Raw genomic sequence first — 25,889 nt, 5'->3', positions numbered from 1 at the left:
TGCAGACATGTGCGCAGTTGTCCAGACTATGCGTATCGTGATTCCTTCATGGGACAGGTCTCGTATAAGTAGAGGATGTTCACGGCGGTAGAGTTAGGCGTGAAGGTCCTACTCAGTTCCCGGAGGGCAACGTGCGAGTCAGTGATAAAGAGGAACTGCTTTGAACTAAGAGGAAAAAGAAAAAATGTAGAGGAAGAATATTAGAAAAAAGTAACGAGAAGAAAAGAAGCGGAGAAGAAGAAGAGGAAGCTTGGAAGAGGAATGAAATGGATGACTTTATTATTCGAGGAGGCCAACAGGCCTTGTTGCGGGATATGGGAAAAAGTGTAGCGGAAGATGGTTCATATTAAGTCTTGTCACTGTACTGTCAGCGTTCACTTAATATGATATGGACAGTCCGACTTGTGGCGAGACCATGCCAGTACGACCATCATCGGGGTATCCAAAAGGAGCCGTTAAAGTACCTGAAAGGGTGTGTTTCTGGGGACATCTAGGGAGTGCGTGAACAATCCGCCATCATACTACTTTATAGAGACCTGTTTCAAGACCGAATTTTGTAATCTGCTGTAAAATGTGTTTTTTTTTGTTTTTGGACATGTTCTTCAGAAGTCGTGGGGCGTACTTGAATTGTAAGGAAGTGGTCGCGGTCAGTTGAATAAGCTGAACATGCCCAGATGAGATGTAAAAGGTTCGGTGTATTATTGGTGCCACACTAGGGACACAGAGAACTACCAAGGTGCCTATACGTTGTCCACTTTGAGATGACATCCGGCGTGTATGCCGAGTCAGGGTAGGCTTTATTGGCAAAAATATCCCTTTTCTTCGCAGGGACTGCAGAGGAGCAAGAAAACCAAGTGGTGAGGAGTCGGCAAGCCGTTGCCGGCTGAGATTCCTAATTCGACGGTATTGTCGGTGCTAGTCCAATTCGCGTGCCTGTTGGGGTTAGGTGGATGTGGGAACCTGGATGGACGCGGGAACCATGGAAGGATTGCTGAAACACTACCGGGCAGCAATATGCGCCGAAAGGTATCCGTATCCTCCATGTGTGTGAACAGGAGTCCAGCCAGACCACTCGTATCTTGAACCCTTCGTGAGTGAGGTCTCGAATTTTGTAAAGAATGTTGGTAGTCATAGAATTGAGCGAGAAAGTCCTGTTCACTTCCTGTAGAGCGACACGGGACTCAGTGATGACACGGAACTTGTTGGTAGTGATAAATGAGGTCGCACTTTGTATGGTCTCGACGGCGCCGATGATTCTGAAAAGTTCGACTCCATCAGTGAGACCGAATGTGTTTGTTTTCGAGAGCTATTAAGATGGGGGATGTCAGGGCAGGTCGAGAGAACCGCTGCTATTGTTCCTTTCATGGCTGCGTCTGTGAAAATGTCGATTTCATCCGGAGGTATGTCGTTGGCGAGAGCACGGGCAAATTGTCCCCGCATGGCGAGGTTACGGTTAGAAATGGGTCGGCGTCTGAGGTGGCCCAAGGCGGGTCACTGCCAGGGTGGAACAGCAGGTGGAAAAGTCAGCATTAAAAGTACTTTCTAACGTGTCCCACTTCGAAATTAATTGTCCTTGAGGGACGTATTTAAGGTGCTTCTGAAAGCGGAGCGTCGTCTCCTCTACCAAGTTAGCGACGAGAGGAAGCGAAACTGCTTCCGAAAGTACGTCTCTTTTGGTATGAAGTGGAAGCCTCAGATGGTACGGATTAGATATCTGTTGAGGATGCTCAGCGCGTTTAAATGGTGGGGACGCAATTCATAAACGGGGAAGCCATAAGTCAGTCGTCTGTGCGCAACGGCACGAGCAAACATGAGACATGCATTCTCTCGTGATCCCCCATATTCTCCCGAGATTCGAGTCATCAAGTGTAATGTGGAGCGCAAAGTAGTTCCTAAATGTCGAATCGATGGAGCGTGACTATTACAGCTAGTTATCTGCAACAACAGGAGCTTAACCCATTTTTAGAGGTAATAACTTTGTTAGCCACTTGAAGTTCGATGTTTTCATCCGGGTTGGTCCCGCACTTCCCGTTCACGCTGAGACATTCTGTCTTATTACAGGATTATTCCATATTGAATGTAGCGAGGGTGCGCTCCAAGATGAACACAACCGCTTGAAGCTTAATTTTCATACTTTCTTTCGAGGCTTGGTCGGTAGCTTCTGTCCACACGACGATATCATCTGCATACATGGCGAAGCAGGCAGCACACTCTTTTTCGAGTGTGCGAGCAACGCGGTTTATAGCCAGTTTGAATAGTATGGGGTCAGTCAAGGCGTCGAGGCGTGAACGAGCACCGTAAAAACCCGCGTATAATACGAGGTTTTGTTCCAAATTTTACTCTGTAAAATTTGTGCCTCGTAATATATGCGGATCCCAACGTTTTCAGCCGAAAATTTGCACGTTCGGTTTCGGTTTCATCGGGGGGTGGGCCATCTTGCGGTGGCATTAGCTGGCTGCTGCTTCTCTCAGCAGGTGCCATTTTGACTGTTTTGACCACGCGAAGGATCGGCACGTTCACCGCTAGTCTATCACGATGTCGGGTGCATGAATACAGTATTCAGCGGTAATTAAAAGAAAAGGTATTTTATGTGCCGAGACCATCAGGAGTTTTGCCGTAGGACGGCAGTTCAGCGTCGCCGAAGGCAGCATTCGCGGGTGGAGAAATCAACTGGTGCTTGACTGGATAAGGTCTGTGTGGTGTCGGCGGCCTGGAGCACTGTTGGGGATTCCCGTCAGTGCTCGTGTCTGACGCCTTTCGCTGCCACCTGGCTGCTTCTGTGAAGAAGTTGTTGCGTGAACCTTCCATCGAACTCATTGCCATTCCAGGAGGAATGACATCCCAACTGCAACCGCTAGATGTTTGCATCAACAAGCCTTTCAAAGACTGCATCAGGTCCTGCTACAAAAGTGGATGAGGTCAGGAGATCCGTAAGTGACACCTACCAGATGGTTGACGCAGGCTTCATTAGCGGTGCTTTGTGGCTGGTTCGCGAAGGCGTGGGCCAGCATCCCAGAGGAGCTCCTCAGTCGCTCTTTTAAGAAATGCGGCATCTCGAACGCCCTTGATGGCACTGAGGACGATTTTCTGTGGGAAGACATTTCCAACAAGGCGACTTCAGGAGGCAGCGGCAGCGAACCTGACGATGGCGGAACGGACGTCGGGAACGGACGTCGCCAGCGAAAACTGACAATGGCTGAAGGGTAACTGCAGTGCAAAGAAATGTTTCCTGTGCTCTTTACCTGGTATTATATGCGGATGAAAACTTTTTTGTGACTTTGCTGTCCCCAAATTACACCTCGTATTATACGCGTGTCCCTATTATACGCGGGGTTTTACGGTACTGCACAGGATCGGTGATTGAATCCAAACAACTTCGTCGAAAAACAAATACTGGCCTCTGTTTGCAACGTTTCTCTCACCAGTTAGAAACAAATAAAAAAAGTGGTCACATTTGGCAGCTTTGAGTCTCCGGAAAGGTCAGTGTTTCACGACGCCAGCGGAGACACTGCAGTGCTTTCGTCGATACATGGCACCATTATCAAAACATTTAGCGCGGTCGCCCGGCTAACAAACGAAACTGCCAGTGTAAATAAAACTAATAAAATTTTGTATTTGAACTTTGATAATGCGCTGAAACCGAACTGTTACACGCTAGCTGGCATGTTTCTGCGCCTTCCTCTTACGGTAGCGTTATGTCTTCCTTTTCTCTCACAAACACAGGATAGGTCGGTCGGCACAGGGCATATTGGCTTTACCGGCGTTCATGTAGCGCTCAACACTGCTTTTTGCGTGCGAATTCCCTAGCTCCCTGCTTTGCCACGACACCTCGCGGTGCCTTTGTTTACATACATCTCTGCAGCTCACAGCGAAGCAATAATGATTGCACCAACCTGAATACCTCTTTTCGTGCATGTTTTAAATGTTAGAAGAAACAGACGGCCGAAACACATCGAATGCGCACCGTCTTCACAGAGGCAGCCGTAGGAGAACCCGCGTGCTGCGCGTACTCGATTCGGGAGTGTAATTTCACTTCCTGCCGTTTATAATGGTCGCCCTTTTTGTTCCAGTTTCGGCTTGAAAAGAACGTTTTTATCTTCGTGTACGACGCTGCGACGCATATTTGGGCATCTAAATTTTGCAGGTAGCAATTTTAATGTAATGCTACCGGAAAATAGTGCAATTAGGAGCGGAAAATGTTGTTGCAGCAGGCGTTTGTCTTTACTTTGGCTGAGTTGCAATAGACCTTGTCTGTGTAGTATGGAAGTTTTGGATTTCGGACTTTAACCCTCCGGCATTTTGCACATTGATTGTTGACGCTCACACTTTGACTTTCCGACGGTTTTCAGTGCGATCGTTGACGCCTTGACTTTCATTCCAGGGGCGTCGACTATGGCAGTTTGCCACTCGTGTTTCGCACTCAGGTAACCTTCGCAGACAGAAGAGATTTGAATTTTTGAATAGATATTACAACTTTCCGATCATTAACAAGCTTGGAGTATTTGTAAATGCTTTTCGGGATTTGCTGATGCCCTAGAACTACACTACATACAATTGTTTTGGGGTGAATGTTAGGCAAAAATATCTTTTGGGCGCATGCATCGTGTTGTATTTATTTCAGCGCGTTGCATCTTTTTCAGAAGCATTGAAGACTATATGAACGTTGGTTTGGAAGGCTGGTTGTCATAACCGCTGCGTGAATTCTTTGATTTTTCTATATGTGTTCCACTTTCTGGGCCGTCCTCCTTCGTGCTCTCCCCTCCTAGCCTTGCAGTGATCACCAGGGGGTGGGGCCACCGCATTAAGCTGCTTCCCTGGGGTTGTGATCGGTCCCTGTGGCACAGCGCGGTATCGCCATCGCCTCTTATCCCTGGCGCCAAAATAGAAAACCTCTGAAGAAGCGTGCCATGCCAGTCTCCGCCTGCTGTGCCATGCGTGTTCCTGCTGTTCTATACTGTTCTCGTGATAAAGTGGTCGAAATGGACCAGGTGGCTTTCACTCCGGTCGCGTTAAAGAAAAAGCGAACCGGCGGAACTCCGGCTGTGTTTCAATCAGCCGCAGCAACACGGTCATTCGGGAAAGTAAAGCCATCTTGGGCTCCGACGCCATAGCAACCGCACAGGACCATATCCTAACGCATCGGCGGAACAAGACGGCTGCATTATGGTCACCGTATCATCTCTTACTGCTGCGAACCGTTTTCTCCAGGCCTTCAGCCTTGCTCGTATAACCACCGAAGCTCATGTACCTCACTCCTACATGGCGACCTATGGTATAACACAAGGTGTGACCATAGAGTAGACGGACCGGGTCCATGGAAACTACCTAAGCAGTCAACGTGTGATATCTGCCCGTAGACAAGTTTCCTACTTCCGCATGACGACAGCATTGTGACTGAATCACGCGGGCGATCTGTGATATTAGTGTTATGTGATCTTAGAGTTTAAATATGACTTCGCAGTGCGAGAACGAGTGTTTCTTGGTTCTTGAAGTTTCCCGGTGGCGGTATACATCGGATCAGCAACGCAATGTTTTAAATGTCAGAGACATGGACATATCGCGAAGAATTGAAGAGAACCAGTGCATTGTAAAATATGGGCTGGCGCTAATTCCTACAAAGATCCCACCCGTGTAACACAGCCTCAATGCGCAAACTGCCGAGGCGCGCAGCCGCGTTCTATAAAGCTTGCCCCAACAAAGAGGCTGCTACTGTTGCTCGCAGTGTCGAGCAAATCCGGGAAAACCTCTCAACTGACGCTTACCGCTGCAATATCCCGAAGTTTTTTTTACACCACTGACATCCTCATACCAATAGACCACCGCTTCAAAGTTCACTACCAGTGAAAAGGTCCTATGCAAGCGCCGTTGAAGAACGGCCACCACCCAAAAGTTCTCAGAACACGGATTGTCCTCGTCGGGAACATGATAGGACGGCTCACCTGTCCCCCAAATCAGATGTTGTGAGTTTTGTCAGAAACGTTTTCTTTGCGGCTATCATAGCCCTGCTACGAGCCAACCCCTACCGTAAAAGGTTTCGTGAAGTCCAGACGGTTTTGGCTCTGTAGCCCCTGGTATCATGTTCCTTCAAGGCGTAGGAGCATGAATTTGAGCTGCAACAGTGATGACTGATTTTGCAACCCCCTCCAACAGCGTCTTTAAACGCCAATCTCAACAACTGCAAAATATTTCAAGGTAAGCCCGCGTTTCGCGCTAAAATTAGCATTTTGTTCAATCGCACCGCCTGCCCGGAGTTAGTCGGATATATATTTGTTTTCGCAGAGATGTACAGGCTGCAGCGGTTGTCATCCGGGTCGCTGTCATCCGTGCCTAAGTTCTGGCATCCGTTTTCGTCTTCTGGATTGCGTGCCCCGGCCACGCCGAGTGTACAAATTAGGGCGATGTACGATGCCGCTGCGAGGGCCACAGCAATGGACGTGAGCTGCAGAAACCACATGGTGAACCTGCGACAGGGGAGAAGTGTGACATCAAAATAAAATGGGAAATGTTTGTCTCATTGGCCCTTTCTGGGCTCGAAATCCTGGCACAGAAGAAAGTCCGTAGGAATTTAGACCATTCAATAAATCGCCTGTTACACCTCTTTATTCTTGTCGCATTACAAGAAGGGCTTCACTGCCATGTTGTTGCCTCACCAACTAAGTGCGTCATCCTCGATACTTATTCCAGCAATACAGCGTTAGTTATTGAGGGGAAACTTTAAAAATAATATGATGATGTTCACCTAAACGTACGCGTGAGGAGAGTCATCACTATCGGGGCTCTTGTTGTTCCCCGTGGCGGCAACATTTGATGTGGCTTGCACCTTGTACGGGCAAAGTGCGCAGCTTCGTTGGCACGAAGCCGCTGTAACCCGAATCCCTGTCGACTGGCCCAAGCTGAGCGAATACGAAGCTGGCAAAAAGAATAAAACTGGTTCCTCACTCACTTGAAGGGGGCTCAGATCCCTGAAAAAAATTAAACGATAATTATGTTAAGAAATGGTAAGATGGGTTGTGAAAGCGAAAGCTTGACACTGATTGCTTCCGCCTGAGGTAGTCGAACGGCGCTCACCACGCGCTGTTCAATGAATGTTCCCTAATTTAATGCAAAGTTTGTATACGCGAAGTTATTTGATGACGTTCATAGCATGCTATACTACTCCCCTGCGAGGGAGAATGTATGGATGAAGGTAAAATGTCGGTTCGCAGGCGGGTTGGTACTTTATGGAGCAGGAGGGACTGCGGGCGCAGCAAGTTGTTGAGAAACGGAGCTGCTAAGTCCTGAATTATATAACTGATAATGGCGTGATGGTTCACGGCAGTAAAGCGAGAACTTTGAAATCGGCAAAATCGCAGTGAAAATAAATGAATTCTGAGCGGCGTGCTTTCCCATATGCTTTGTGTGTCCTTTGCTCCTCTTGGACTTGCTTTTGGGAATGTAGCAGCTGGGAAAAAGGATGATACAGAAAAGGCCGTGCTTTTATAACCATTTCAGTCACGAATTATTATATTCACTGCAGAAAAATTCCATACTTGGAGGTTTAGCAGTGTCAAGTGTCTAGAAGGAAGAAAAAAAAGTTCAGTCTCTCTAGAATACTTACCGTGCAAATGGCGTCGCGTCCTCATACGGAGACACCATTACTCAATCCTGCTTTTCCTGATAAAAAATAATAAAATCCTGAGGCAGTTTACAAACAAAGAGGTGAAATAATAATTTCTGTACATAAAAAATGTGTTTTAGCCTTTATAAATGATTTACGCCGCAGTAAAAGAGAACTTGTGACGGAAACACACCGGAGCCCCCATAAAAATTGGTGGCGTCTATTTTGAAACGATGTTTCTGAGTGAGGTTGCGCCATTCCACATCACATGGTGCTACCTTTCACTTCCGTAGGTTTCAAACATCAGCCGCACCGCTCTGCAGCATGAACTCTTTTCGTTTTCACGAGGAAAACGACGAAGAAAGTCGCGTCTCCATACGGAGACACGGTGACTGAAAGGGTTAAAGAAAGAACTGTAGTATAACATCATAATCATCTGCTTCTGGCGCCACTATCATCATTATGAACGGGTGCCTACCATCATTATCAAGGGTCTTGGTACTGGCGCGTCACCATGCCACGCGAGAGAAGAGCTCTTCTTCGTCACGCTCCCGTTCCGGCCGGGCTTACGGACTCGAATAAATGTAGAAGGCCACCTCTCACCGAGTCCACTGCCCCTTTCCTACACAACCAATCTGCCAGAAGCGCCTAAAACTGGTTATATGCACTAATGTGTTACTTTTTCACAGCAAAGCTGTTTAGCAAATCGTAATTTTTTGTGTCTTCAATTTCAAATACGAAGAAATTGCCGAGCGTGCGCACGTGAGCGTGGGCCTCTCGGCGACTGCTTGGCAGTTACCGAAACCAAGTAAATGCCCAGTGTTCCTGCGTTCGTGCGTCACGACGACCGCCCAGCGTCCCCTGCGCACATTCCTCAAGCCAATCCTACCCACTGAAAAAGATTGGCTAAGATTGGCCAAAGAAAATATCTAGCGTTCACTGTGTTCGCGGAAAGGCTTCCTCGAAACAAGAAAGACACGTCGTAGCGTACGCCCCTGGAAAGTGATGTTCAGTGATGATCACTTCCAAAATAACGAAAGAAGCTCACACCTATGCAAAAATGATGGAGTAATGGTCGTTGCGGCACAAAAAAGCAAATCGGGTGCAATTGTGAACTTAAACGTTCTTAATGGTTGTGAAGGTTGCGTACAGCTTCGCTACCTTCAGGTCTTACGCGTTAGTCTGAGCGTCCTGCATTTTTTGGGTATGCAACTAGTCTAAAAAAATGTCTTTACGGAAACGTGGCGGGCTTTTATCTGAAAAAAAAAAGAATGTGCAAAAATTACCTAAGACCGGCTATAGCTACGAATATGAAAGCTACTGTGTCCTGCGGGTAGGGATGTGTCTCTACATGTATGACACAAGCACCAAGCTCTCCGGGGCAGCTACTGCAGTGTCACAGGTGTCTCCTGTCGGTTAGCTCGAGCGCGTTGCGAGTGACACATCTGGCGCTTTTACTCTGAAAACATGCTAAGTCGAAAGACATGTAAACGGGCTCAAACGGGTTGAACTAGCAATGCCATCATGATGGTTGCATTCCGAGCAAATTTTCTTTGTTGAGAATCCCGCTGTCCGACGTTAGCACCACCGCATATTCCGCTCGTTCATGTGGCTCTGCGTATGCCCAGGCAGTGTTTAGTAATAAAGGCGCGCTATTTTTTTCTTTGTGTTTTAGTACTTCCGAGGCGTAGCGCTTGCTGGATAATGTATATTTATTATTACCATGTTTCGGTTGTGTACAACGCATGCCTTTTCTTGTAATAGGACATGAAAAGTAAGGCTTCCGCATTCAAGACAACAGTCCATATTTATGGTATAGTTGACTGTTATGGATTTAGTATTGCAGGTCATATATTGATCAATATTTTGAGGGAGCGATAGATAGATAGAGAAAGAGATAAACGATTGAAATCAAGGAACGGCTTTATAGAGGTACCTTTATTCAAGGTTCCTGGCGGGAGCGTCGCCTCAAAAGGCCTTCCCATCAAGCTCAGTGGTCCTTCGAGGCCGGAGCTTGCCAAGGCTCTCTCTGAAAGCACGGTAACCAGCTACATACCACAAGCATTCAAAATTTAGGAAATGGGGACACAGTGTTGTGCATATTAAAGAAACGCAGATGTTCACCGGGCAGCCGAAGATCACGATGTACGGCCGCGGTGCAGTTCGATGTTGTGCTTGTCCGTCGGCGGCTTATAGTGTATTAGCGCGTCCTTTCATGGCACTTTGGCACGTGGAGGGCGAGACACATTCGGGAACCTAAGATGTCATTTGACATTCCAGACATTTCGGTCGGTGGATACTATGCTATCTCGTATTCTTCGCCGCCTCCAGGGGTTGGATTTGTGGCGGAAGAGGAACATTTATGTGCAGGCTTTTATTGAAAAAAGACAAAAAAACATCTTTATTTGCCCTTCTATAAAGGCTTCTGCATTCTGGGGTAGAGCTGCTGTTACCAGCCGCCCGCTAAGGCTGCCTAAATGTGTTTGAGGAGGCGCTGCTGGTACTCCTCTTCTGTCAATCTTAATGAGGAGGTGGTCAGCTGTCACACTAAGGATGAGTACCGGCCGGTGCTTTTCGTGCTCTTGTGGAGAGCGAGTTTACGCTGATTTTGGTGGTCCTCTGGGTGGTCGAGCCATTGCGCCCAAGTGCCAGGAGGAGGGGAAAGGAAGTCTGTATATTGTTCCCTCGCTGTATAATGTCGGTGCAGACCCATATGTAGTGCTGGTTTTCAGGGTTCACGTAACCACAGCGAGGGCAGCGTGGCCAGATTTATTTTTAAGTAGTGGCAGCGTAAATGACCGGACAAAGCAAGGTAACTACACCGCCTAATGTTGTGGGGCTCCTTTTTTTTCCAGCAGTTCGGGCTGTTTTTAGAAGCACTTCACTTTATCGAAGTCGGTATACTTCGAGAAGTACATGACAAGGTTGCTTTTGGCGTCAAAGAGTTGGAAGCTTTCGGGATGTTGGCAAGTGTGTAGGCAGTGGTCCTACACGAAGTGTGGTAGAAAAACCTCCACTGTAGTTCGCAGTCTCTTGAAGCTAGTGGGTCAAGGAGTGAATCTCCGAACAAGTGACGGAAAGAGAGGTGAGCCATCTCAACATGCGTTATCAAGCATAAATTTGAAAAAAAGATATATTTTCAAGCTTTTGCTATGAGACCAACTTTACCGCAGGAATGTAATACCATTCGTTTACCCGGTAATACTTTTTTATGGTCGCGGTGAAACTGCTAAAAATGTGCGCGCATGCTTTCGTTTCTATGGGTTCCTTTCGTGACTATAACCGGGCTTTTGTAAAGCAGCCAGCGCGGCGGATACCTGTTTTGAATTGCTGATGTTAGCTGCTGAGAACGCCCGAGATTGTGATCTTTTATTGCCATGTCATTAATTTGGCTATGTTGGAAGTCTACCTTTACAAATAAGAAGAGGATTTTTTTGGCCGCTCGCGTCAGACTCTCATACTGAGCGTTGATAACAATGCCTTAGCAATCGTGTTATGTGCCAGAGAGTACCGCGGGCGTTCATCATTTTGTTTTCCTTTATTGCACAGAAGACTGGATTTAAAATTTAAGACGCACTATCATGCGGCGACAAATAAATACTTAGATCCTTGGTTCTGTCACGGGCACAGAAATCTGGTATACACGACGGCTTTATACCGCTTTTGTCGCAAACACAAACACCACCCGCCATGGTTACTGAGTGGCTCAGCCGTTGCACAGCTGTGCTCAAGGACCTGGTTTTGATACCGCCAATGTGCGCACTTGTCGATGTATGCGAAAATCCAAAACACCCGTGTGTCGACATTTTGGCGAAGGTTAAAGATTCCCAGTCTGCCCTCATTTATCAGGACCCCCTCACTGTGGCGGATCTCATAGCCCATGTGCAACCACGACGCGTTAAACACGATAATCAATGAAATACATACCCCGGCATAAAAATCTAAACCAAAGCCCCAGTTCATCAGAACGTCCTCTGTGCTTGTGCGGCAGTCAGGCAGTTGGTAGTGTAACTCCTTTTATAAAAGTGGAAAAATTTAATGGCCCACACTGGGGACTAGAATTGAGTCAGTGCTCGTGCTTGTTTCTGCAGTCCTAAAGCGATGCGTATTCATCAGCACAAGAAGGACCGACACACACGTCTAAAAGCCCTAACTCCAGCTGGCTACCTCAGCCCCCTACCTCCTATTCCCCGCTCAGGCGAAATTTTTATTGCAAAGTCAGCGTACACACCTGAAACACTTCGCAAGTGGTATACCCCTCACCTGCCCCCTCGATGTCCTTACTGCCGTACCACCACTCCATCAGACCTCACACAGCTAGTTTGGTGGTGCGCAGCTTTCGCCACGCACCGTACATTTATATCTCCCCAACCCCATCCCGATCCACAACAAACTGATGCACAACTATTATATGAAATAGCGGTTTATTCATTTAAAAGCGGTCTGGCACGGGTTGTTTGAGCGGGTCCTCCCCCGAACGAACTGGTGTATGTGCACAAACCCTATTGCGATCACCATGAACTGGCTCATGAATTGCAGATTACAAGAACTGGACCGGTTATTGAGTCTACTGAGAACGACCAGCATTTATTTGTTTATTTTCTCTTGCCCTCCCTCCCCATTCCTTTCCCCCATCGTGACCAGTGGTCATCCTTTTCTATTAAAGGTTGTCTCTCTCTCTCTTCTGTTCTTATGGGCTATTAAAAAGACAATCAGTTTATCGCTTGCGGGACAGGTTTGTTTAGGATAGTGTTTTATCCGTGATGGCGATGCCTGCCCAGGCGGCACAGAAAGTGTGCCCGAAGACCGGCCCGTCTATGGCCGCTTTCTGGCATGTCCTGCCAGCATCCAGGTTCTGGCAGCCACTGATCATGCGTTGAACGGCCAACATTCGGCAACCAGCGCTTCGGTATTTTTCCGTCCGCCCGTGTCCGGACGCACAACGGCAGCTAACCGGCTGCCAGATATTGAGTTCTCTTACGGCTGCCGATGTTGAGAAAGAGAACGGCCGAAGTACGGCCTTAGGGCATCCGTTTTTTCTTCGAGAAGCGGTAATCGGCCGAAGCACGGCAAGCGACCGGCCACAGAATATGTGTATTCTTGCGGCAGTTGGTGTTCGAAAGGAGACCGGCCGGAGCGCGGCTGCCGTGCATTCGTTGTTTCAACGGTAAACCGCGCGTCCGGCGGTAGAGAATTCGTTTTCTTCGGGCAACCAGTGTTATGAAGGATACCGGCCGACGTACGGCCCCAGAATATACGTTTTTCATTCGGTTCGCTGTCCTCGGCCGAATTACGGCAAGCAAATGGCCACAGAGTATTTGCCAACCGGTGTTCAAGAGGAGACCGGCCTACGTAAGATATCTGGTTATACGTCATTTTTTCGGCAAACGGCATACATCCAAACAACGGCACGCGCCTGGGCGCCGAGAATTCATGCACAGACGTGTTTGGAAGAAGACCGACCGGTTTTTTCCTGGGACGAGGCGAGAAGAAGCCGTTAGGGAGCCGAAGGACGGGGACGCGTTTTTATCCGCTCCTTGTTTCTATGTTTTAAATGAACGAACATCGTTTGTCAAACAGTAATGAGTGTTCTCGGTGAACGGGCAAGGTGCAAGGACTCACTGGACATTAGCAGGGAACCTTTTAGGCCATCAAAATGTCATTTATTGCCACAAGAAGACTGTGCCACACCGACGAGTGAGCTAAGCCTCACAAGTCATCGCCGCTACCACGCCTCTGCCCCCGGCTTCGTCGACGCATCAGCTCCAGGCTATTCGCTCCCTCAAGAAATGGAGAGCATTGGAGACATCGACCCGGCAGAGATGTCCTAACCGAGATCGAGATGGTTCCCCCAAAATAACTGACCTTCAAGTGCGTCGAGCAAGCGGCCACCACGCAGGAGCTAAAACGCCACCATGTCAAGGACTCCTCACCAAAGAAAGGCAAGTGCGAGGAAAAGCGCAAGTTATTCTGCTTACAATTCAACTGTGACAAGAAATGTTGCACTATGTTGTTGGTGATAAACGTAAAAGAGACTCGCTCGTGCATTGGTAAAATAACTTCATGCCCTGCACTATGTTACTTCATGGGATTTTACGACTGCCTATTTAAAAAAGTTATTTTAAATTTGCGATAACAACAAAGCCTTGTCACTGACGAAGCCTAGCTGTTAATTTAGTTCCGATGTTTGAAGGTGAGCTTACCTACTCTTGGGATATGACTCATTTGGTTAAACATAATCGCCAGCATCCTAGCAAACACGGATTTTGTCAGGACTTTCTTGCTCAACGCAGATTGTTGAGTTCACGCACGATTTGGATCTGGCAATAAATAAGCTTAAACTGGTTGACTGTATATTCTTGTACTGCAAAAAAGCAAATGATGGTGTTCCATATCACCTTCTGCGTAGTACATTTCATCCTATGAACTGAATGAATCGGTTTTTGCGTTGTTATTAATATTGGCCCTATAGCTTTGTTCAAAAGTACTGTGTAGTGTACCGGACAATAGCGAATGAACGTGATTCCGTATACCTGCAGCTTTATTCGAATTTAATAACATCCTGGTGTGCTGGTGTGCTAATTCAGCAAAGTTTTTGGATGTTAAACAGTGTGTTAACGGCACCTTTGCAAGAAAACCTCCATTCCAATTGAATACGTATACCGTAAATTATGCTGCTGTGACAACGGCCGAGGAATATAAATACCTAGGAGTTTATTTAAGAAGTGGTTTGAGGTTAAATAGGCAGGTTCACACCATAAAAGTTACGGCTGCATATGTTTTGGCTTTCTGAGACGAAATTTCCGTTAACCTCCACCCAACTGAAAAGAACAACCGTATTTCACTCATGTGCGCTCAATCTTGGAGTACGTATGTGTTTTCTGGATTCCTACACCAAAGGGCTGGTTGATACGCTCGAAAACATACCGAATAAGTCAGTGCCATTCGTATTAGGTAACTGGCACGCTCAACTTAGCATGAGAGAAAGTAAAAGTAAACTGAAATGGCAGGACGTGAAAGATCACAGATGAAACCACAGGTTCAACTTTTTTCGTATTATCTATTATTCGAAAACTGGAGTAGAAGGGGAGAAGTATGTCCAAGGGCCATTCTACATATCGCAAAGTGGGACCGCTAGCTTAAAGGAAATTATTAACTTTCCTTTTAAGTAGACGCCTTGCGCGATTCATTTTATTTTACATCAATACTGCAGTGTAATTATCTTCCACGTATGATTGCACTAACTGTTTATATTGACGATTTTCAGCGCGCTTTGTAGAATTATTTTGTTATTTTGTCTCATATTTAATGCTTAGTGTTATGTATCTCCCTTCTGTAATGCATGCCAAGGCAAGCAGGCATCAAATAAATAAATAAATGAATAAAACAATGAATAAATACATGAATAAAAATAAATAAATAAATAAATAAACTTCCAGAGGCGGAAGTTTGCGTCCGACGGGTTGAGAACCCTACGCATTCAACCTTGACGAATAAAATATTTATTGCCCTATTCGTTGCAGTATGCGAGGTTTCCTGTATGCATGCTACCATTGCTATGTTATTGGTTTGAAACAAATTATGTAACTCTAATTTTACGCCTTTCCTTGCGTGAACACAGAGGGATACAACTGCAGCCATCTGAAGCAGGGCGTCATTCGCAACTTGTCTAGAATTTTTTGAACGTAGTATGGTTGATTGTGGGGTTTAACGCGCCGACGCAACGCAGGCGATGAGGCGCCTCGTAGTGGAGGGCTCAGGATTAATTTTGACCACCTGGGGATCTTTATCGTGCGCCGAAATATCGTACACACGGGCGTTTTTGCTTTTCGCATCCATCAGAAAAGCGGCCGCCGCGGCCGGGAATCGAACCCGCGACCTCGTGCTCAGCAGCGCAACGCCTTAGCCACTGAGCCACCACGGCGGGTTGAACGTAGTATGACATTAGAAGAAAATAAGTTCTTTTGGACTATTAAGTGGTGCGGACGTATACTCATGAAAACAACATTAAAATAGATTGAAAATGAAAGGACCGGTTCCCTCCTTCTTAGGATCAGCCCTGCGCAAGATTATCAGAAAAGTTGATCGAGTAGAAAATGTCATTGCAAGAAAAATGGGCAAAAACTGGACATACTTTTTTGTGTAGGAGTTATAATAAATGCTCCTGAGTGTTTTGTTGAGAACCAAAACGCTTCGTAAAGGCATTCACGTCAGTTTTATATACATTAAATTGCTCAAGCAACTGTTATAAAAATATTTTATGTAGTCATAGCATGAAAGTGTTCCGGAATATTGTCCTAAAAGAAATTGGCTAAAAGCGGCGCAATTTTTCTCTCTGAACATCAACCCACTAAAGTATGCGCCCTTCGCCGCCTTCCCCCCCCCCTCCCCCTCATCTTTCCCCGTTTATTACAGGTAAACCGCCCCACAGAGGATATCAGGACCTGGACAATACATCTATTCCAGCTCTACAAAGAACTGAATATTTTCTGTATTCGGCAGTAAAAGAGGCACAGCAATTAAAGGAACGACAATTTCTGAGCACTGTTTAATAAACTAATTTTGCTGTCAACTGAGGCTGGTAATTAAGCACGGCTGCGCTGAAAGCTTGACGGCTGGTGGTTGCGCGCGAGCTCACTTTGATGTGGCTGCATTGGACCCAAAATGCTGGTTTTGTGCTGCTTCTGCACTGCGCGAATGAGTCATCTGCTTACGCGACATGCAGTGACCGGCCTCAGTACAGTTAACGTACTGTGGGTGAACGCCAATGCCCGCAGCACGGCCGTATTTCCGGTAGCTTTAGTCCGGCTGGAGTCCGACGACCGCATCTCGGCTGCCCTCCAGCGGCCGTACTTCAGCCGTACACGTGTGACTTTGGAATGGCCTGAGCCCTACGGCTGGAATATTGCCGTATGACCGTAAGCCGGTCGACTGGCCGACGGACCCTGGCCGTTGGACAGCCATGGGAGTACGGCCGTATACGGCCAAAAGGCCCACATTTGGACATGGCCCGAACATGGCTGCCGGAAAACGGCCGGACAGAAAATTACCGGCCAAAGTACACCGGCCTGTTTTAGGCCGAAGAGTCCTGTGCTGCCTGGGTGCTGATTGTTCGGAACATTGATGGCGCTAGGCGGGAGAAGGACGACGAATTACACACAACTGGAGCGCACACTACCGACTGATTTATTAATCACAACAAACACAACTTATAACAGAAAAATTCAGAAGACGTGAAAGTTGGAGTTGATCAATCTCGCTGAAAATGAATACAATATTTGTCATGTGCTTGCGTACGAACTGTAAAGTAGTGCCATCTCAGTTGTCGACAGTGCAATCGATGGCGAACTGATACAGTCTTTTTTTTCGGATGGCGTCAGCTTCTCATATCTCGCGGGTGATCGTTTCTGAAGATTCAAAGAGGATCGTGGTGCTTTCGAATTTCGCAGAGCACCCATGTCTGGCGCAGTGGGCAGCCAAGTGCCCTGGGGCGAAGACTTGCTTGCACATATTTTTGTGTTTTCTGAGTCGTTCGTTAACGCACCGTCCAGTTTGGCCAATGTAAGCCTTCTTCCATCACAAAGGTCTCCTATAGAAAACCCCCAGCAGCATGCCACAAACTTACTCGTGTGCTTAATGCCACATCCTGTTTGTTTAGCATCTCTGGTTTTGTTATTCATCTTGCAGGATGTGGCATTAAGCAAACAGGATGTGGCATTAAGCACACGAGTAAGTTTGTCGCATGCTGCTCGGGAGTTGTCTATAGGATACTGTTGTCATGCAAGAAGGCTTACATTGCCCAAACTGGACGCTGCGTTAACGAACGACTCAGAGAACACAAAAATATGTGCAAGCAAGTCTCAGCCCCAGGGCACTTGGCTGCCCACTGCGCCAGACATGGGTGCTTTGCGAAATTCGAAAGCACCACGATCCTCTTTGAATCTTCAGAAACGATCACCCGCGAGATATGGGAAACTTACGCCATCCGAAAAGAAAAAGACGGTATCAGTTCGCCATCGATTGCACTGTCGACAACTGACATGGCACTACTTGACAGTTCGTAGGCAAGCGTATGCGCATGACAAATATTGTATTCTTTTTCAGTGATATTGATTAACTCCACCTTTCACGTCATCTGAATTTTTCCTTTATAAGTTGTGTTTGTTGTGATAATTAAATCAGTTGGTAGTGTGCGCTCTAGTTGTCTGTAATTAGTCATCCTTGTCCCGCCTAGCGCCAGCAATGTTCCGAGTAAAAAACCAACTAGACCATTTCAAGTGCTGATTGTTAGAAATCATTTCCTTTGCATTTCGATTTTTCTCTCGGGCTTTGTATATTGCAGTGGGAGGGCAGCCGAACGAGAGCTAGTGATGATTGCTAAATGGCACATACCAAAACAGGGGATCGGCCAAGCATGGAGGGTATAAAAAAGATCTTATTTTTTATACCGCTGATGTGTAACCGGTTAGCAAGAGGACGTCGTCGCCACCGGTGTCATCGTTCCTTAGGGTTTGGCATATACCCAATCAGGGCATCGCCAAATCAAAACAGGATACCCAAAAGAAAAGAAACGATTTTTATTTGTTTTTGGGGAACCGAGAAATATGTTAGAATGTTTGGAAAGTACTTTCCCAGGCAGCACAGGACTGTTCGGCCTAAAACAGGCCGGTGTTCTTTGGCCGGTGATTTTCTGTCCGGCCGTTTTCCGGCAGCCATGTTGGGCCCATGTCCAAATGTGGGCCTTTTGGCCGTATACGGCTGTACTCCCATGGCTGTCCAACGGCCAGTGTCCGTCGGCCAGTCAACCGGCTTACGGTCATACGGCCAGATTCCAGCCTTAGGGCTCCGGCCATTCCAAAGCCACCCGTGTACGGCCGAAGTACGGCCGCCGGAGGACAGCCGAGATGCGGTCGTCGGACTCCAGCCGGACTAAAGCTGCCGGAAATACGGCCGTGCTACGGGCATTGGAGTTCAGCCACAGTACGTTCACTGTACTGAGGCCGGTCACTGCATGTCGAACAAGCAGATGACTCATTCGCGCAGTGCAGAAGCAGCACAAACCCAGAATTTTGGGTCCAATGCAGCCACATCAAAGTGAGCTCGCGCGCAAACACCAGCCGTCAAGCTTTCAGCGCAGCCTTGCTTAATTACCAGCCTCAGTTGACAGCAAAATTCATTTATTAAACAGGGCTCACAAATTCTCGTTCCTTTAATTGCGGTGCCTCTTTTACTGCCGAACACAGAAAATATTGAGTTCTTTGTAGAGCTTGAATAGATGTATTGTCCGGGTCCTGATATCCTCTGTGGGGCGGCTTACCTGTAATAAACGTGGAAAGAGGAGGTTGGGGGGGGGGGGGGGGGCGGCGGAGGGCGCATACTTTAGTGGTTTCAATTTCAGAGAGATAAATTGCGCCGCTTTTAGCCAATTTCTGTTAGGGCAATATTCCGGAACACTTTCATGCTATGACTACATAAACTATTTTTATAACAGTTGCTTGACCAATTTTGATGTATATAAAACCGGCGTGAATGCCTTTACGAAGCGTTTTGGTTCTCAACAAAACACTCAGGAGCATTTAATATAACTCCTTCACAAAAAAGTACGTCGAGTTTTTGCCCATTTTTCTTGCAAAGACATTTTCTACTCGATCAACTTTTCTGATGATCTTGCACAGGGCTGATCCTAAGAAGCAGCCAACAGGTACTTTCATTTTCAATCTATTTTAATGTTGTTTTCATGAGTATACGTCCACACCACTTAATAGTCCAAAAGAACTTAATTTTCTTCTAATGTCATACTACGTTAAAAAAATTCTAGACGCTTTGCGAATGACGCCCTGCTTGAGGTGGCTGCAGTTGTATCCCTATGTGTTCACGCAAGGAAAGGCGTAAAATTAGAGTTACATAATTTGTTTCAAAGCAATAACATAACAATGGTAGCATGCATACAGGAAACCTTGCATACTGCAACGAATAGGGCAATAAATATTTTATTGGTCAAGGTTGAATGCGTAGGGTTCTCAACCCGTCGGAGGCAAACTTGCGCCTCTGGAAGTTTATTTATTTATTTAATTATTTGTTTATTTATTTTTATTCATTTATTTATTCATTGTTTTATTTATTTATTTATTTGATGCCTGCTTGCCTTTGCATGCATTACAGTAGGGAGATACATAACACTAAGCATTAAATATGAGACAAAATAACAAAATAATTCTACAAATCGCGCTGAAAGTCGTCAATATAACAGTTAATGCAATCATACGTGGAAGATAATTACACTGCAGTATTGATGTAAAATAAAATGAATCGCGCAAGGCGTCACCTTTAAAGGAAAGTTAATAATTTGCTTTAAGCTAGCGGTCCCACTTTGCGATATGTAGAATGGCGCTTGGATATACTTCTCCCGTTCTACTCCAGTTTTCGAATGATAGATATTACGAAAAAAGTTCAACCTGTGGTTTCGTCTGTGATCTGTCACGTCCTGCCATTTCAGTTTACTTTTACTTTCTCTCATGCTAAGTTGAGCGTGCCAATTACCTAATACGAATCGCACTGACATATTCTGTAAGTTTTCGAGCGTATCAACCAGCTCTTTGGTGTAGCGATCCACGAAAACACATGCGTACTCCAAGATTGAGCGCACATGAGTGAAATACGGTTGTTCTTTTCAATTAGATGGAGGTTCACTGAAATTTCGTCTCAGAAAGCCAAAAACATATGTAGCCGTACCTTTTATGGTGTGAACCTGCCTATTTAACCTCTAAGCACGCCCTAAATAAACTCCTAGGTATTTATATTCCTCGGCCGTTGTCACAGCAGCATACTTTACGGTATACGTATTCAATTGGAATGAAGATTTTCTTATAAAGGTGCCATTAACACACTGTTTAACATACAAAAACTTTTCTGAATCAGCACACCAGGATGTTATTAAATTCGAATAAAGCTGTGCAGGTATACGGAATCACGTTCATTCGCTAGAGTCCAGTAAACTACACAGTACATTTGAACAAAGCCATAGGGCCAATAGTAATAACAATGCAAAAACCGATTCATTCAGTTCATTGAATGAAATGTACTACGCAGAAGGTGATATGAAACACCATCATTTGCTTTTCAAGTGCAAATGCACTTCTTAAGCGAGCCTGAATCGTCCGCCGCCGTAGTCCGCATAGCAACAGCTGCGGGTGCGCGCGCTCCTCGTCTTCCCTAGCAACGGGGGGAGATGGGCGCGCGCTGCCTGGCCGCTGACATGGCACATACCCACGTGGGGGATTGGCCAGGAATGGGGCGTGAGAAGGGCTAACGCACCCGCTTAAAGGAGTACTGACACGAAATTTCAAAGCTGAGATCCGCTCTAGCAATCAAGTACAACGACAACACAAATAGGTGCCTGTGAATAAATGCATCTTTCTTTGTAGTTGTGTGTATGTGTGTGATCTCTCTTTCGCGAACATTACCGAACCGCGCAAATTCAACTCGTGCATTCGCACTTTCACATTCTTCCCCTCGGGGAAATGCGGGGAATTTTTTTTGAGTCCAAGAATATACAGTCAACCACTTTAAGCTTATTTATTGCAAGAGCGAAATCGTGCGTGAACTCAACAATCTGCGTTGAGCAAGAAAATCTTGACAAAATCCTTTTTTGCTAGGATGCTGGCGATTATGTTTAACCAAATGAGTCATATCCCAAGAGTAGCTAAGCTCACCTTCAAACATCGGAACTAAATTAACAGCTAGGCTTCGTCAGTGACAAGGCTCTGTTGTTATCGCAAATTTAAAATAATTTTTTTTTTCTAAATAGGCAGTCGTAAAATCCCATGAAGTAACATAGTGCTGGGCATGAAGTTGATCCTACCAATGCACGAGCGAGTCTCTTCTACGTTTATCACCAACAACATAGTGCAACATCGCTTGTTGCAGTTTAATTGTAAGCAGAATAACTTGCGCTTTTGCTCGCACTTGCCTTTCTTTGGCAGGGAGTCCTTGACATGATGGCGGTTTAGCTCCTGCGTGGTGGCCGCTTGCTCGACGCCCTTGAAGGCCAGTTATTTTGGTGAACCATCTCCATCTCGGATCGGACCATCTCCATGCCGGGTCGATGTCTCCAATGCTCTCCATTTCTTGAGGGGACGAATAGCCTCGAGCTGATGCGTCTACGAAGCCGGCGGCATAGGCGTGGTAGCGGTGATGACTGGCGAGGCTTAGCTCACCTGTCGGTGTGGCACAGTCTTCTTGTGGGAATAAATGACATTTCGATGGTCTAAAAGGTTCCCTGCTAATGTCCAGTGAGTCTTTGCACCTTGCGCGTTCACCGAGAACACTCATTACTGTTTGACAAACGATGTTCGTTCATTTAAAACGTAGAAACATGGAGCGGATGAAAAACGCGTCCCCGTCGTTCGGCTTCCTAACAGCTTTTTCTCCCCCAGGAAAAAAACAGTCGGTCTCCTTCCAAACACGTCTGTGCATGAATTTTCGGCGCCCAGGCGCGTGCCGTTGTTCGGCTGTATGCCGTTTGTCGAAAAAATGACGTATAACCAGTTACCTTACGTAGGCCGGTCTCCTCTTGAACACCGGTTGCCAAATATTCTGTGGCCATTCGCTTGCCGTAATTCGGCCTAGGACAGCTAACCGAATGAAAAACGTATATTCTGGGACCGTACGTCGGCCAGTATCCTTCATAACACTGGTTGCCCGAAGAAAACGAATATTCTACCGCCGGACGCATGGTTCACCGTTGAAACAACGAATGCACGGCAGCCGCGCTCCGGCCGCTCTCCTTTCGAACACCGAATGCCGCAATATTTCGCATATTCTGTGGCCGGTCACTTGCCTTGCTTCGGCCGATTACCGCTTCGCAAAGAAAAAACGGATGCCCTAAGGCCGTACTTCGGCCGCTCTCCTTCTCAACATCGGCAGCCGTAAGAGGTCTGAAAATCTGGCAGCCGGTTAGCTGCCGTTGTGCGTCCGGGCACCGGCGGACGGAAAAATACCGAAGCGCTGGTTGCCGAATGTTGGCCGTTCAACGCATGATCAGTGGCTTCCAGAACCTGGATACTGGCCGGACATGTCAGAATGCGGCCATAGACGGGCCGGTCCTGAGGCACACTTTCTGTGCCGCCTAGGAATTGGATTCAAAAGTTACGCACAAAAAACTAAATATGTAAGGGTAGAGAAACCAATCTAAATTATTTTTTGCGTCTAAGAAAATTATCAATGAACCTCAGTAGGGTTAAACGGAAATTATACTGTCTCTTCAGCTAAGTGGTCTGCACCGCTAACGCTAGAGTAACTGGGGACGACCGAGTTTAGTCAAAGGAATCTTAGCTCCTGCCTGGGGCAACGATATATTTCTTTTTGTCGCTAAGTCGTATGTTCAAAAACTGTATAACAATTATGAACAAGAGACGACCAAAGTAAACAGTGTAACAGAACGCTAGGCTTTATTACAAGAAGTTTTTTTAAAGAAAATTGTTCTTTCACATTGTAAGTAGCAGCTGGAGCTTCAAGATTGTACTTAGCTTTGCTTTTAGGTAAACGTTCTGCTGAGAACGTTTACTTAGAAAAGCAGCGCCGTGTTGTGTGATCTTCCTATTGTGCGATCTTCCTGCTCCTGCGCTGCGTGTAACCAGTTATGTACCAACTCTCCCGCCTACAGTCTGTGTTTCAGTCAATTTTTTCTCATATTTTTCGTGATGCTTCTGAGTGATGATTTCAATGATTTATTCCCGGTGACCTCCCGTACTACAAGGACTCTACAGTCAAGCAGGGCATTCGACACCTGCTGTGGGACAATGGGGGCCTCATTGAACTTCTTGCCCGACACGCCTAACAGGTGCCATCATAAGAAGAGTGGACGACGCCCACGAATACTAGTCATGCCAAGGAGAGATTAGTCTCTCTGTGCGAGTTCGCCAAAAAGTCAGGCGTAGCCCGAACAATATAGGGCCTTGAGGAGCTCTGCACCCCCTTTCAAAGAACCCCTTTTTCCTTAGACCACTGGCCACCCCTTTTCCTATTAATATTCATACACATATACATTCCCGGTGAGCATAGGTACGTCAGGTTTCGTTCCCTTGTGTATACAAACCACGCGATTTCTTTGCGTACCGAGCACTGTCTACTGTTTCGTATGGAACATTCCCGTTTATTTATGTAACTTGTTAAACAGCTCCGCTCTTCAGCCATGATAGCTTAGGGGTATAACCCACCGCGGTGGCTCAGTGGCTAAGGCATTGTGCTGCTGAGCACGAGGACGCGGGTTCGATTCCCAACCGTGGCGGCCGCTTTTCCGATGGAAGCGAGAAGCAATAACGCCAGTGTGTACGAGATTTCGGCGCACGATAAAGATCCCCAGGTGGTCAAAATTATTCTGGAGCCCTCCAATACGGCGCGTCTCATCGCCTGCGTTGCGTCGGCGCGTTAAACCATACAATCAATCAATCAGCTTCAGGGTGTAACCTCGATTTTGGTACTAACGCCCGTATCCGGGCCACAACAACACTGCTGTATTTCCAATACACGTAGTTTCCTCTATTATGCATCCTTTACAGTTCAGTTCTGCGCATTTTCGGTAAATAAATGTGGTTTGGAATTTTTCAGGTGGGTTGCCGCGGCGCACCTTGAAACCGACCTAGACGACACAAAACCAGCCTTATTTACGGAAAGAAGGCGCAAAACTGAGCTAAGTGATCCTTTTACAAAACTAAAGAAAATCACACGTTCTGAAAAGAAGCGCATTGGCTGGGGTTCAAACCAAGGACCTTAGCTCCAAAAACCGGGATTCTATTCCTAGGCTTCTGAGGTAGAACAGCAGAGTTTTGTTAGCTGTTTTCTCAAAGTAATAATATTTTTATAAGCGAACGAGTAGATGTCTTTCGTGCGTAGAAGAAGTACATGGCTTGTACCCACAGGGGAGTGGCATCTATCGTTTCCAAGTGCAACTCAAGGAAAGCACCCATCTTCCAGGGATTGTTCTAAAAAGAGGTACGACAAAGTTCTGCAGCCATATGCCCAGCTGCGGTAGCTCCATGCAGTGTATTTGCTATAGGAGAGACAAGCTGGAGAGATTATATACTCTACCATCTTGTGGACGACGTCTTTGATATAACTTCTTTAAGGTACAAAAAAGCAGATTATGTGCTCTTTTGTGTTGCATAGTGAATTGGCGCTTCAGGTTGTTTCTGTGACTGAAGAAAGAGTGTTAAGGACAATCGCTCCCCATGCACCAGGCGAACTCTAAGGAAGTGGCATGGGAGAGAATTGGCACAGCTTGTATGAGCGAGGGATCGTGTTTCGATGTGCTTACTTGTAAGCACCACGTCTTTGGCGCGTGCAATTCTGAGCGACAATGGGAATGAAGGTGCAAAGGCTGGACAAACGAAACAGTGAGAGACGAGAGGTTAATAAAAAAACAAAAAGTACAACACAATGTACATTCAATGCATTGAGAGAGCTATTCCATGCATGCAGGGCACATGTTAAGCAATGAGAAAACAAATCGACAGCGTAGTTTCACGTTATTCACAAGATGGAAAAAAGCGAAGTCAAACAGGAGGTATGCGGTTGCTTAAGCGTGAGGATAAAAAAAAGTTATGTGATTTATTCTTCACCGCAAGTAGGGTCACAAACACTCTGAGCTATTCCACTGGAACATTCAAGAATCCTGCCTCTATATTTATTCATAAATTTAAAACGACCATAATTTACCCTTCTTCTTCTTGCACCATAGGCATAAGGACATCACGAAGGGTGTGAAAAGAACCAAGCTGTTACAACGTCTGTTCTATACAATTCAATGGCTCCGGCTCTGGTATGTTCTTTGTGAACGCATTGCTAACGTTTCAGTGCATACTCACTATGACTCACTAACGTATTTTGGTCATTGTTGACGCTGCAGTCATGCTGTATGCACATGTAATCAATAGAATTGACAAGGAGGATGCATATATTAAACCACAAATATCTTTTGATGAACTAACACGAGCCCAGTCTTTTCAAGGCAAAACTTAAAGAATATGATTTCCCTGTTGGTACGTGTAGCTATGCGGTAATTCATTTAAAGCTATGCGGTCTTGCAATGCGTATTAAGCTAGAAATAGGCTACATTCTGTGCTTTGATGTAATGAGCGAAATATACTATATTGTTGAAAACAACGAAGAACGTATTAGCTTTTAGTACCCTAGGTGGCTCCAGACATTTTAAAATGTATTTGGCGACGTGCCAAGTAGTAATTGATAAAGGCCATCAATAAGTATCTCTGTCACTGACGTTGCAACGAGAACG

The sequence above is a fragment of the Haemaphysalis longicornis genome, unplaced genomic scaffold, assembly GCF_048455015.1.
Source record: "Haemaphysalis longicornis isolate Haplotype H1 unplaced genomic scaffold, Haemaphysalis longicornis Haplotype H1 scaffold_10, whole genome shotgun sequence".
NCBI lineage: Eukaryota > Metazoa > Arthropoda > Arachnida > Ixodida > Ixodidae > Haemaphysalis > Haemaphysalis longicornis.
This window is presented reverse-complemented; position numbering follows the sequence as displayed.